Source organism: Mastigoproctus giganteus, chromosome 14 (genome assembly GCF_048544385.1).
Source record: "Mastigoproctus giganteus isolate SK-2022 chromosome 14, ASM4854438v1, whole genome shotgun sequence".
NCBI lineage: Eukaryota > Metazoa > Arthropoda > Arachnida > Uropygi > Thelyphonidae > Mastigoproctus > Mastigoproctus giganteus.
This window is the reverse complement of record NC_143588.1, coordinates 123,029,246-123,044,283: the sequence shown is the minus strand read 5'-3', so window position 1 is coordinate 123,044,283 and position 15,038 is coordinate 123,029,246. Positions and strand designations below refer to the sequence as shown.

Here is a 15,038-nt window from a genome sequence, read left to right as displayed (position 1 = left end):
TCTTTGCACGAAAACTTAAGAATTTTCATTTAACCCTGATCACTGTGGGACTACAACAGTAATCGGTATATTTAAGTGTATCCCATCCCTGAAGAAACAGTCTCCTGTTAACAAGCACAGACCAAGCTGAGAAAAATTCTACTCCACAAGCCTTGCACAATCTCTCCAAGGTGAATTGATTGATAAAGCTCTCATCATATACTTCCTCCTCTGGGCAGAATTGCAGACACTTTAAAACTTAATCACAGATAGTGACTTTTTGATGTGAAGACATCTGTTGCGGCACTAGAGTAAAATCGATTGGTATGGAATTTTCTTACAGTAGCAGAAATGGAGCAATTGATTGATTATTAGCGAATTTTTTTACAGAAGTGAAGCAATTGACGTCACTTCATATTAGGTGGCTGTTATATCTTAAATGACATCACTTCCTAAATGGCGCTAATGATGATAAATCAGTTACTAACGTTGATTCACTAGATTAAGTTCATATTAAGATATAGAAATGACACCAACTCAGTCAATAACATTCATTCGGTAGAGTAAGCAGCGGGTAATAATATTATGCAAGAATAAAATGCAGACTTTAATAACATCTGCTCCTCAAGATTTTGGTCAACATCAACCAAGTAGCGTAAATTTCGATCAAACCATTCAAAAATGTAAATGGTTTTACTCTGCCACCATAATGTTTTCACATAAAATAAAACATCTTTTATGAGGACAGGGTACACGCTGCTTTTTTTCTCTAACATTGACCTGTACTTAAGTCTGTGGATCTGCTACTCTTAGCATTAGTAGAGGCATATCATGAAAGAAAGCAAGCAAGCAAGCTTATACAGCATCAACTAAAAAAGAAAAAAAAGAGAAACTTCCTATTTCACCCATCTGGTCATTCCAAATGTTTGTCTAGTTCAGTCTTAAATTTATTTAAGCTATCAACTTCCACGACAATAGATGGAAGTCTGTTTCAGCAACCAACTACCTGCTGGCTAAAGGCAAACTTCCACACATATTCTGCAACTGTCTTTCCTCAATTTGAATCTATGCCTGCTCAAACCATTCAAGGCCTTGTACACCTCTTATCAGATCACCTTGCAGGTGCCTAGTCTCCAGATGCCGCAACTTGCAAGAACATAACCCTTTCTTCATAAGCACATCCCTTTATTCTTCTCACCAATCTTCTTGACTTTCTCTGTACTCGTTTTAGCAATTCTACATCCTTCCTAAATGTTTGTTCCAAAAAGTATGCAGTACTCAGTGTGGCCTGACCACTACCTTATACAAAGGGATAATCACTCCTTGTCTCTTCTAGCAAAATTCATATATATCATTGACAAAACTCCATGACCTGCTCTTTGCAGCCCATCTGCACTGCTCAGAGAACTTCATATCCGACTGCACAATTACCCCCAGGTCTTTTTCATTCTCCACCTCCCGAGTGTAGTACCACACAATTAGTACGTTTCTCTTGGGTTACTGCTATCCATATGCAGTACTTTGCATTTGTGAATGTTAAACTTCAGTTGCCACTTCTCAGCCCATCTGCCTAACTTTTCTAGATCTTGTTGCATTGGCATACAGAATCTAGAAAAGATCCAGTAAAGATCTTTATTGTCATTAACAACCGTGACAACCTTTGTATCGTTATGCAAACTTGGGCATTAAACCTGATATACCTTCATCAATATCATTGATAAATACACAAAACAACAATGGGTCTTGCACAGAAACCTGGGGGCTCCACTAATAACATTAGCCAATGTAGAGCAGTGTTCGTTACCACTCTCTGCTGTCTCCCATCCCTTTATCCATTGCAGCAACTTGCCCTTAATGCCATACTGCTCCAATATGTACAGCAGTCTTCCATGTGCAACCATATCAAAAGCTTTCTTGAAATCCAAGTATATGATATCAAAATGTTTTGCATCCAGTTCCTTTGTGACCACATCGTAGTATCCAATCAAATTGGTCAGGCAAGACATCCCCTTAACAAAATCATGCTGTGTCTGAACTATTACTGCAGTCTTCTCTAGGTCATCCTGTATCATCTCTTTAACCAGTGACTCCATTATTTTCCCCTGGAACAGAAGTTAAACGAACAGTTCTATAATTATTTGTTGCTCTTTGCACCCCATTTGTGAATTGGGAATACATTTGCGCATTTCCAGTCAATGGAGACCTTCTCTGACTCTAAGGATGCTCTCATAATGATGGCTAAGTGTGTGTTTACTTCCCTTGCTGCCTCCTTCAATATAACTGGATAGATTTCATCTTCCCCTGGTGCCTTTTTTATGTTTAACTTCAATTTCTCTTAATGTCTGTAGTGTCACCCTTTTTGCCCTTAAAAGATATCTGCTCTACGTTGTCAATTTTTGCCCCTGACAGGCATACGCTTGTCCTATTCCACTTATCCTTTTTGCACGTTATATTTCCCATCTCCCTGACAATAACTAGCTCCTCTGGGACCAGTGAATTCTGCCCTGAAGATTGCTGCTGTGTTGCATAGTGCACAGGAGTGAGCTCTGTCATTGAGTTGGGCAGCTGAGATTGAATGGCTCCCCGTTTTAATTCCTTCGGGGGCATCTACCCTACTCTTCAAATTCTCAGACTGCGTTCAGAACATAGTTGGCACCTAGCATACACACAAAGTCATCCTCCTTGGCTATTTTGTGTTTGTGTGATTTTAGCTCCTTGGCTATATCATGTCCTGTTCCAGTTGCCCAAATTTTTTTGGGCTGTGATGCGTTAGAGCAGCATTTCTCAAACTTTTTTAGGCATGGAACACTTTACTTCTTACAATATATTTGTGATACACAAGTTTAGTGGGAGCCAAAGAAATGTTTGATAGTATTTTATTAAAAGGCTGTGATTGTTCATCCTCACTTTGAAATGTGTTCGTTTTCATCGACCACAGTTGCAATACTAAAAGTACTTGCTTCTCGTTTTAAAGTTCCTTTTTTAAACCACAAATCCATGGTTATTTATTTTAATGATATTTTGAAATACTGGTAATTATCAAAAAAATATTTATACAAGGAAACGAGTCTATTTATGCTTACTATTTTTCTGCACTACAGAACTAAGGTCGTAATTGTAAAGACAGTCTGCACCAACAGCACTGTGTAAACATGCAAGAATGCAACAGCGGAAGGCTACTTTGTTTCATCCACCTGAACGCTGCATGATATCAGTTTGCTTCTCCCTCAACTCATGTAAAAGGTAAACTGCAGCCATTATCAACCCACTGCAGGATAGAAGCTTCCTCAACAATTCATGTTGAGGGAAATAGGATGACTGTAACTGCCAAGCTGGTCCAGTGTGGGTTGGCAGATCGGCCATATTTAGCAGTCAGCGGCTTGAACCCCAGTCTACTCAAAGAGCATGTGCCACTGCACTCCCGCTCCTGACCACTTGGTTATAGAGGCTTGCCTCAACCCGTTTACTTCAGACTGAATCGCATAAAAATTGTTAAAAATTATAATGATACAAAAAAGTGTACACTACAAATATGCAAAATTTATTTATTTTATTTATTTTTTTAATTATTAATTAAGATTTTTCACAGAACACTAGTGTTCCGCAGAGCAGTTTGAGAAACGCTGCGTTAGAGAATCACCCCCGTCGGTTCTTCCCTGAGCCACAGCACTCCCGCTACTTTGTGAATGTTGCTTTGCTGTTCTAGTGAGAGGTTTACTTTCCATTTAAATACAATTTAATTAATTATCAATGAAAATTAATAAGGTTGATAAATATAATTAACTTACTATACTATACTTTACTATACAATACTAAGCTAATGCAGTTATATGTATTACACTATCTAGTTTTACATTATACCTAACGCTATCAAGTTCGAGATATATGCTGTCAAGTTACGCTATACCGTAATGTTCACAATATTAAATTAATTATATCCTTAGCTAAGTACAAAAAATTAATTATTTAATGTATATATAGAAGAAATGGTTAAAGAGGCATTTGATAAAGAAAATATGTATGTGAAAGAATTGTATGGGGAAAAGATTTTGTTAGATTTGCAGATGTGCTGAGGGTAGATTCTGGGAAAGGATTGTGAAAATGATTAATAGGTTAAAGAAATTTTCTGATAGTTTTGCAGTGACAATAAATATTGGACTTTCTCCAGTCTATTCTAAAGCATCTTCCCCTGTAATATGGAATTGTGGCCCCTAGTTCTGGTATTCTTTATAACAGTGAAAATTCTGCCTTCGTTCATAATATTCTAATTCCTCTCAGAGCCTTATAAATCTCAATCAGGTTTCGTCTAAGGTGCTTGGTTTCCGAGCTCCATAGCTCACGTAACTTGGAGTCTTTCCTTGTACAGTCACCCTTTTGCCACTCTTGTGATGTGAATTTCTCATCTTTGGACCTTTTAAAGAAGCTTTGGGTTTTTTTTTTAGATGAGTTCTCCATACTTGGATGCAGCTTTACAATTGGCCTATACAGTGGGCATGATACTTTATCCATTTTGAGAATGGATAATATTAATTAGAAAGTTTTGAGATATTGGTAATGAAGAGAATGGAAAAGAAGTTGGGTTGATAAAGTAGAAATAAGGTTTAGAAGGAAATGTATAATTAAAATAATCAGAAGAAGAGAAACTGGGTTGGATGTTTATTTGCAGAGTGCAAGGTAGGAGATTGATGAAGAAGGATGTGAATGTAGGAAGAGGCATGGAAAGATATTGAGAGAAACAGATTGCTTTGAGAGGGAATTGTGGGTATAAGAAAGTGAAGAGGAGGGATGAGGTTTGGAGATGAGAAGTGATTTGAGTAGTGTGCTTGGACCTGACTTTGGATGAATTCAAATGATTATGACTTATGACTCTAAGACTATTGTAAACAGTTAATTTGCATGATATGTTCCAGAAAAATGTATCTGTACTAAACGTTTTGTGGATTTTTCCGTGTAACTGAAGTAATTAGTGATTATGCCAATTATATATATGTGTATTTAGGTGTATAGGGAACAGGAAAACCAGTTAGCATGTGGAGTCTAACTTCTTCCTGTCTGTACATGTAATGGTAATAATAATAATAAATGAAGTTAATATTATATATATTTCAAACAAACATTAAATAAACATCAAATCAATATCAACTAACATTCTTTTACCTGGTCATCCATCCGCTACTTCATCGGGGGCTTTGAGCAGATCAATAGCCAGATTAAAGGAATGTCTCATACCTACCCGTTTGTGTTATCCCTTTATCAGTTTTGCCTTTATAGTGATATTTTTGTACTTAATTAATTAATTGATTTTAGATAAAAGCCATGGGATCTTGCTGCTCCTGCACAATAGCCAACCTTTACTTACACCACTTGGAAAATAACATCCAAGAAGAAATCAACATATATAGATATATCAATGACGTTCTAGTCATCAACTACGACAACTTCGAAACATTAGCCCAGGAAATCTACCCCACAGACCTTAGCATTGAACGTACCAATCCAAACAGCAACCTACAAGCATTTTACCTCAACAGCCAGATCACTATCAACAAAGACAATATCGACACTAAACATTATGACAAAAGAGACTACTTCAACTTCCCAGCCATAAAGCTCATCCACTGGGATAGCAACATTGCTAAGCACATACAAAGAAACACAATTAGGAACCAAACAACCAGATTAATAAATATATGCAATAATACAGAAAATACAACGGAAGCAATTAAAAAACTACTAAAAACCCTCACCAAAAACAATATACCCAACAATTACAGCAAACAGCACATTAAAGCGGCCATACATATGAACATCAAAAATCAACCGAACATCTGCCCATATAAAACTATTGAAAACACCATAAAACAGCTATAAACCATCAGTAGCCAAAAAGTCTAAATTAAATATGCAGGATAAATACTACCCAAATTGAGGCCGGGATTTATTACGCTTAGAAGAGGCTTGTCTTCTGACCGCACTGTAATCCGTCATCCTATACTAACCCACCCATCTAAAATTAGAAACTAGAAAACTTAGAAAAGCCAAAATGGAAAATACAAAGAACATATTTAAGCTAAACAGCACAAGGAGACACAAGGTAAACATTCACTTAGTGGGAGGCTGTATATACAGGGTGATTCACTACCAGTGCAACAAACTTGCAGGAGGTGTAGGGGGTACAAAGATGAATCGGAATCACATAGCATTGCAGGGTCCGAAATGCCTTCGTCATGCGGTAGAGGATGTTGAACGGGAGGCCGCGTGAACAGCGATCCCTCTGGAAGTAAGCATTTGCGAACCCTAAGCAAGATTATTGAGAACCTACTTTACTCTCAACTCTGCTCCTTCATGAAAAATAAAATCAGCCACATTCATCATGGCTTCCTAATGGGCAGATCAACAGTGACTAACCTACTCTCCATAGAACATGACATAAAACTTAGCCTTGACAATAACAATCAGATAGACATTATATACCTGGACCTACAGAAAGCCTTTGATTCAGTACCACACAAGTTGCTTTGCCTCAAATTAAAGCACATAGGTTTATCAAGTAATGCCTTATCACTTATGTCTAACTTCCTTGAAAATAGGAAAAGCAGAGTATATTTTGAAGGAAAATTCTCCTCCACTTTCCATATACAAAGGGGAGTCCCACAGGGTTCCCCTCTGGGGCCTCTACTCTTTGCTGTATATATTAATGACATACAAGATGGTATGCAACATGTTGACATCAAAGTGCTCTCATATGCAGATGACTTGAAAATTTACAAAACGATCAAAACAACAAGACTGTGAATCACTGGAAAATGGACTAGACACCATCACCCGATGGATCACAAACAATGGTCTAACATTAAACTTAAATAAATGCTGCACCATGTCTGTCGCAGACTATCACAAAAAACACAAGATTAATTATCCCTATAAAGCTAATAATCATGAGCTATTGAGAATACATGAGGTTTCAGATTTGGGAGTATGGTTTTCTGAGAAGGGAAACTTCAACAAACATGTAAATAAAACTACAGCTAAGGCCTCCAAATCCCTTGGACTGGTTAAAAGAATCTGCTTCGATTTCACCAACGTACAGCTCATAAAAACAGCTTGCATGATGATAATCAACCCAATTCTAGAATATGCCTCACAAATCTGGAATCCTCACACCAAAATTCTTATAAAACAACTGGAATGTATTCAGAAATCCATAGTCAGATTCCTGGTGTACAAATCTAGGTTGGAATTGAACACAAAATCCTACGATGAATGGCGCACTCACTTCGGGATTGTACCACTATATCAAAGAAGAGCTGCGGCAGACTGCAAATTCTTAATGCATCTTGTGGCTGGAAAGTTGGATGCCCCCGAGCTGCTCTACCTCCTAAACTTCAGCTGTCCTCCAAGAGTCTTGAGAAGACAAAATATGCTGGCACAAGAGCCATTCAGAACTGATCAACTCAGATTCCATTACTTCAACAGAATTACAAAATTGCTGAATGAATCCAACATTGATATTCTAAATGAAAACATTAATATCAAAAAAGAGCTACAAAGGTATTACAATCAAACTAATAGAGAATGAAAATAAATGACTAATCTAATAATAATAACAACAATAATAATACTATAAAGATAGGTTTACTTAGCTTTAAGTTTAAAAAGTGATTGAGGAAAAAAAAAAATAGGGATAACCATAAGATTATAATAACACAAATCAATCAATGCAACTACTTTTTGTTAGCTATCAAGAAAAGAAAACAACAAATGCTTAGTAAAACCAATTTCTCAGTTACCACAGCTTTGCTCAAATGCAAATCGCTTGTAACATGTGATATGCATTGTATATGTTGTAAATTACCTTGTATATTTGAAACTGTATATTGATACCTGACATTGTGTACAGATTGTAAATAGAATGATTATTGTATTGCTACTGAAAAATTCCTCCTCTGTAAGGCTTCGGCTGTTTTGGAGTAATAAAAAAAAAAAAAAAAACCGTTTCTGTTGAAGAAACCAAGTAGCAAAAGTCCTCCAGAGTGGATAATCCGCAGGCTCCAATGATTGGACACGTTGCAGATGGTATGAACTCATTTGGTTTGTTGACAGTATCCTCCATACAGTGGATTGGGAAATACCCAATCGTTGGCCTATCACTCGAGTACTCGTACTCGGATTGCCTTCTGCAAGACGTAGGACATTCTCCTCATTTTCTGGCATCCTCGTCATTCGCTCTCGCTTCATGTACCTCTCGTGAAACAACCACTCTCACGTAACCTTCTGTGCACACGTGCGAAAATCGTATGATGAGGAGCACGCCTATGCGGGAAACGTTCCTGGTACAAGCGCAGAGTGGTGCACCCGTTACAGTCTGTGCCTCCATACGCGAGGTGCATGTCGGCCAGTTCAACGTTTGAATACTCGTCCATCCTACTGCCTCGGGAACCGGTTCGCAGATGCTGACTTCCAGCGAGATCGCTGTTCACGCGACCTCCCGTTCAACGTCCTCTACCGCATGACGAAGGCATTTCGGACCCTGCAATGCTATGTGATTCCGATTCGCCTTTGTACTGCCTACACCTCCTGCATGTTTGTTGCACTCGTAGTGAATCACCCTGTATGTAAATAGCTATCCCCTAGGACAATACAGGCCGTTATGCCTTAGAAAAGCTATACCGGCCCAGTCCAAGGAATAGCAATAACAAATTCGTGTAAATAGCAATAGCCAATTCATGTAAATAGCAGTGGCAAATTCATGAAAATAATATAATTGAACAACATACTTCCCTCATAAAAATCATCCTTTTCATGAAAACATCATCAATAATATTCACCACGTAATTTTCTAATACATCGGGCTTGTATATACGTAAAACACATAATTTCAACTCGGAACAATCCCCCCCCCACCCTCGGCAAACGTAAAAATCAACCCTCTCATGACTTGCAAATATATCACCCCACAGCAATATCGACATTGCGCCATAACAAACAATAGGCACGTCTGCCCACTAAAAACCGATCGGTCAATAAAACAAACAGAGAGCGGGACTAACCCCCTTTTTCCGACAAACCACCACAGGACAACTGACTAAGTAAAAACCTTCTCACTTATTCATATACTTACCCATTGGGCTTTGTATCACCTATACCAGTTTGCTGATTCCGATTCTAAGATTAAAAATATTTTTAAAAATTAAAATTAAACTGAAAAAGAAAACAGTAAATTGAATTAAAGTTTATCTAAAATCAATTAATTAATTAAGTACAGAAATATCACTATAAAGGCAAAATTGATAAAGGGATAACAGAAATGGGTAGGTATGAAACATTCCTTTAATCTGGCTATCGATCCGCTCAAAGTCCCCGATGAAGTAGCGGGTAGATGACCAGATAAAAGAATGTTAGTTGATATTGATTTGATGTTTATTTAATGTTTGTTTGAAATATATATAATATCAACTTCATTTATTATTATTATTACCATTACATGTACAGACCCCCAGTAAGAAGTTAGACTACACATGCTAACTGGTTTTCCTGTTCCTTATACACCTAAATACCTATATAGGTAATAAATAAATACCAGAAAATAGATTAAGTCGACCAAATCGAAGCAATTTGTTAAATTAACCTGTAATATATCAAGCACGTATAACGTCCAATTGACATATGACAATAGCATTAACGTAGCAAGAGATAAAGAAGAAATAATCACATAGGCTTTAATAATAAAAAACACAATATATATATATATATATTGGAATTGTCTAATTACAATTAGATTTAAATATTAAATTAAAGTAATTATATTAAAAAGTAATGTATAAATAAGTTAAGTATACACACACACACACACACACACACACACACACACACACACACAGGAACTTCTCGACTTTAGTAATACTCTACTTAGGGAAATTTGTGGAAACGTATTTTGTATCCCGTAGGAATAAATGGAGGTATCGTGAAAATATCGTAATGTTAACCCAATAACACTTTTTTTTTTTTTAGTGACTTTTCCTGATCACCGATAGTTATTTTAGCAGATACATTTAACCAAACAGCTAACCACCTCCTGCTTTTAACACGTGACTGCCAAGCTAGTTTAAGAAAAAAATTCCCCGTGGTCCAAAAAATATTTTGGAAATAATTTGATTAGTAATTCTAAAATAAATATTATAATGTCAGTGTTGTTGTTTTTTCGCTTAAAATATTAAAAAAAAAGTCTTATGTCGCATATGTGTGGCCAACGTGGCCACATATGTTGGTTAGTTTATTTCTTGAGAAGCCATGTCGGCCACATGTGTGTGACGCTATCACGGCATACTTATGAAGATTGCTTGTGATTAAGTTATTGCATGTGTGGCAAGTGCTGAAATAAAACTAATTACGTTAAAATAAACTCTCAAACATTGCAATAAGTTTGTCAGTATGGTTAGAGATTTTGTGAAAACAAGTTCGTTAGCGCACTGTATTATCCATCGTGTTGTGTTTTTCCGCAAGTTTGTATAAGTGTGTTGTAAAAAAAATATATCTATAAAGGAATGGCTAAAAGAAAATTACTGAGAGAAATTGCTGAAATTTACAATTAATTAAACTTCTCACAGACGCACAGCTGTAAAGTTTTTTCAGAAGTTCAACTTTATCTGTTATGGACAATGTACAGTGTTTGCGCTTTACACCACAAGCGGCACTTCCTTTATGCATTGGAACCATGGCTGGGACTAAATTTGAGCAGGTTATAATAACAAATGCAGAAAAACAAGTGGGAATGGCTTGCCATTGTTTAAGAGTTTTCGCCAACAGCTGATGCTGCATCCAATGCCACCAAAACAGTAGCGGCAGGTCGGTGCACCGACCTGGGAAATTTGAAATGTTTGCGGAAATTATGTCCGAATTAGCAGTGGAACTGGATTACCGTTGGCCAGATTAGTGATGGTCGACCTGTATTACTAAGCTATTTATTGCTCTAAAAGGTCATATTTATATTGGAAATTGCACTACCTTTCATCGTTATCAAATGTTCCCGTTATAAGAATCAATTTTGAACCCTTTGTGATATTTTTCTAAAGCACTTTTCTGGAGGTTACGACCATAAAATGATAAAAACATTTGCACTTTCCGGTTTATCGGGCTTTTCTGTTAGTGTGATCTTATTACATTTGCGATAATCCCTTAGCTGGAATTCTGTGAGTTTTTACGTTACAATATTATGGTGAAATGTGTTCCCCTTCACCAAAATCTTCAATCAAATAAAAAGCAAATTTTCAGAAACTTCTCTTCATTCCTATTTACGTATTACGGTGACAAAGGGAAAGCGAACAACGAAAAGTGAAAGTGGTGGTAGTGCCAGGAAACTAAACAAAATTGATTTAGAAATGAATATGAAAATGATTAAGAAGTACGAATCAGGACAAAGTTTGTCATCTATTGTAGGGGAATTAGGTCTCGCTGCTTCAACAGTGAATACTATTTTAATGGACAACGTGCGTATAAAAGAACACGTCAAATGATCAACAGTGTTTGGGTGCTATATCGAAGATGGAACAGCTGTTAATAATATTGAGGGAAAATCAGGTTCAGAAGCGAGTGCCCCTGAGTCATTCAAGCAAAAGGAACAAGTATATAAAAAGATATTAAGGATAAGTACGGCGAACCCCAACACAAGTTCGTGGCAAGCAACGGGTGGTTTAATAGGTTCAAGCATCGCATTGGTTTCCACAACATTATTCGATTCTGCAGCTGCAGAGAAATTTTGTGGTGTGTTGGAAAAAATTGATGATGGCAGCTATTCAATGCAGCAAAGTTTTAACATCGACGAAACTGCTCTGTATTGGAAAATAATGCCAGATCAAACATACGTTGCCAAAGAGGAAAATACAATGCCGCATTTCAAGGCGTCAAAAGATAGGGCCACACTCTTGCTTAGGGCTAATGCAGCGGGAGATTACAGATTAAAACCACTGCTTGTGTGCCATTCTGGAAATCCTTGTGCATTTAAAGGTATCAATAAAGCCACCCTACCCGTGCATTTCCAATCGAACCAGAGAGCATGGGTAGCAATATCTCTCTTTGAGGATTGGTTTAAATGCTGCTTCATTCCCCATGTTGAAAATTATTCTAAAGATAACGACGTTCCTTTCAAGATTTTGCTTCTATTAGATAATGCTCTTGGACATCCTATGCATCTAGATGATTTCAATTTGAATGTGAGAGTCATATTTCTACTGCCAAACACGACTTCACTCATCCAACCTATGGATCAAGATGTTATTTCGAATTTAAAAGCATACTATTTACACACAACATTTGCTCAGGCATTGTCTGCAGTAGAATGTGAGAAAAATTTTATGTTAAAAGACTTTTGGAAATCTTACAATATTTACTACGTCATCTTAAACATTAATAAGACCTGGGCGGAAATTACTAAAAGTTGTTGAAATGGCGCACAGAAGAAAATATGCCCACCGTACGTAAAAGGCTTCAAAGGATTTGAAAAAGACGAATCATATGAAGAGGTTACGGATAAGATTGTAAAGGTTGCAAAGTTACTTCAGTTGGAGGTTGATGCCAAAGACGTGGAAGAGTTAATAGAGGATGAATAAAAGGAATTATCTAACGAAAAACTTATAATTGACTTGCAGGCAGTGATAGTGAAAGAAGAAAATGCTGACGAAGCTCAAGATGAACCAAATGAGGAGCCGAGATGTTGATGCTTCATCACCAGAGATTAAGTTTACTTTTCAGCTTATTATAACATAGTCCCATCATTTGGCCTAAATGTATATGTTTTCTTTGCCACCGCATAATTCTTTATATATTAACGGTAATGTTTAATTTTTTATGATTGTATCACTGTAAAGCCATACTGTTCCAACAGCGTTTCTTTTTCTTCTGCTTTTTTCAATGCTAATTAGAAATTATCTCCGTGCACTGGCATTCTAAATATGACTATTGAGGTCTCTATTTTCCCACTATTTTGAATTTCTTCACAGCTTACTATTAAGTCCACTTTGCTGCTATAAATTGCTTTCTCATGTAGATATATATTGCTCATTTGGCTTAAGCCGGCATACATTCATCTATAATCACTGAATTTGTGCTACTCAGCTCCCCGCCTTTATTTCTCCCGCTAGCTCATTTTCTTGAAATACTACAAGTATCGTACACTTTCGGTGATGCTGAAGAGGTGACTAAAGCTGTTCCATTCAATATTAAGGTCATTTGAGTTTCAGGTCTTTTATGGTGGAATTCAAACAGAAGTTTGCGCTGCAACTTCCTCCTTAGGCATCCACTCGAAATGTCGCGCAAATGTGTCAGCAGGAGGCACATTGTCAATGCCTCTCGTGTGCTTCAAGTAGAAGTTGTAAATGACGGCCAGGGCAGCAATGAATAAGAAGGGGTTTTTTTATTATTATTATATAAGAACCCCCAAGTACTATAGGTTCTAATACCTATAGTACTGGTACCATGCTTAGGTTGGAGATTGAGAAGACGAAAGAAGATATTTGTTGACATTAGACTTGAACTTCAGTAGACTATAATTTTCAGGAAATACGTACAAAGGAAGGTTGTTCCTGAATAAACAAGGAAGATAAGAAGTTGGTTCAGTTATTTGGTTTGGTTATTTGGGGTTTGTTGTTTGGTTTTTAGGAGCATTAGCAAGTAAAGCCATATTGCTCCGGTGATATGTGGGGGTCATACCGTGACCTTTCCACATCCTCCATATTTGGTGGATGAACACCGGTCTAATCAAGAAGCGTGTGCTTCCACGTCTTTGGCACTGTGGCTCCTGCCCACCTGGCTACGGAGGCGCCTGATTTGGTAGAGGAAGTCAACAGGTGGAGTGAAAACTTTGAATGTGTGCCAGAGAACGCTTGCTGCCATCTGATTGACCACGAGCACTTTCCTTCTCGGCAAAGATGTGGCGCACATACTTCTCCATTTCCCGAGTACTCTATTGAAACAGTTGAGCAATTCAAGCCAGTTCTTCTGGGAGAAATGGAGGGTATTGACGAGGTAAACACCTAGGTATTTCTGTCCTTCACTGGACCATGTGCATTGGATTGGGGAGTCTGTTGTGGTTTTCCATTTGCCAGCCCACAAGTCACTGGTCTTACAGTAGTTGAGTTTTTTGCCTGATGCTTGAGCCTAGAGATCATGAGCCTTTTGAATATCTTCAAATTCACTCTCGCGGTGTATTGCAATTGTGATGTCATCTGCATATGCTCAGTAAATAAATAAATAAATTCTCTGTTTATACTCCGGCACAACAACCAAGTCAGTAGAGTTCACAATAAATCGTCAATACAAACATTTATCGTATTTAGTAGTCACGGGCTTGAACCCCGGTCCGCTCAAAGAACGCGTGCTATGCACTCTCGCTCCTGACCACTCGGCTACGTCAGTAGGTTATTTTTAGGTGGAGTTCTGGTAGCAGTGTTTGTCGGGATTGTAGACTGGTAGCCATTTTATTAAGGAATGGTTCTATAGCAATTGTGTATAGTTGCCTAGAGAGTGAGCAGCCTTGCTTTATCCCTGTGGAATACGGAAAGTGGCAGGCGAACTGGTTGTTCAGTTTCAGGCAGAATTTGGCTTCCTTGTATAGCAGATGGATTATTCCAAGGATGTAGGGTCCATATCCGAAAGCTTTCAAGGTTTGAAAAAGGTAGATGTGTTCAACGCTGTCCAAAGCCTTTTCCTGGTGAAGGTTAATTAGTGCTGGGAATTCTCTTTGGCTGTTTGCAATGGAGGAGGTCACGGATCAGATGTAGATAGTCATGAATCAACCTTCCAGATACTGATTGTTTGTTGGTGATCGGTGATATCAGGGAGAGTGGATTTAAATCTATTGGCGATGGCTTTGGAAATAATTTTACAGTCCGCATTCATTAAGGTAATTGGGCACCAATTTTGTAGGTTGGCGCGATCCCCTTTCTTGGGAATCAGTCGAGCAAACAGGTGGTGACTATAGAATTAAGTACTACTTGTAATATAGTACTTTTATTTTTCAGATACCTAATGATTTTTCTCCACTTTTTCCCCAATCTACATTCCAT

At 37.6% G+C, this 15,038-nt stretch overlaps 1 protein-coding gene across 4 annotated transcripts in view; it reads left to right on the top strand.

The window, feature by feature from the left end:
* Nucleotides 1-15,038, top strand: part of LOC150075706 (CCR4-NOT transcription complex subunit 4-like) — a 494,519-nt gene that overhangs the window by 62,181 nt on the left and 417,300 nt on the right. The window lies entirely within an intron of this gene.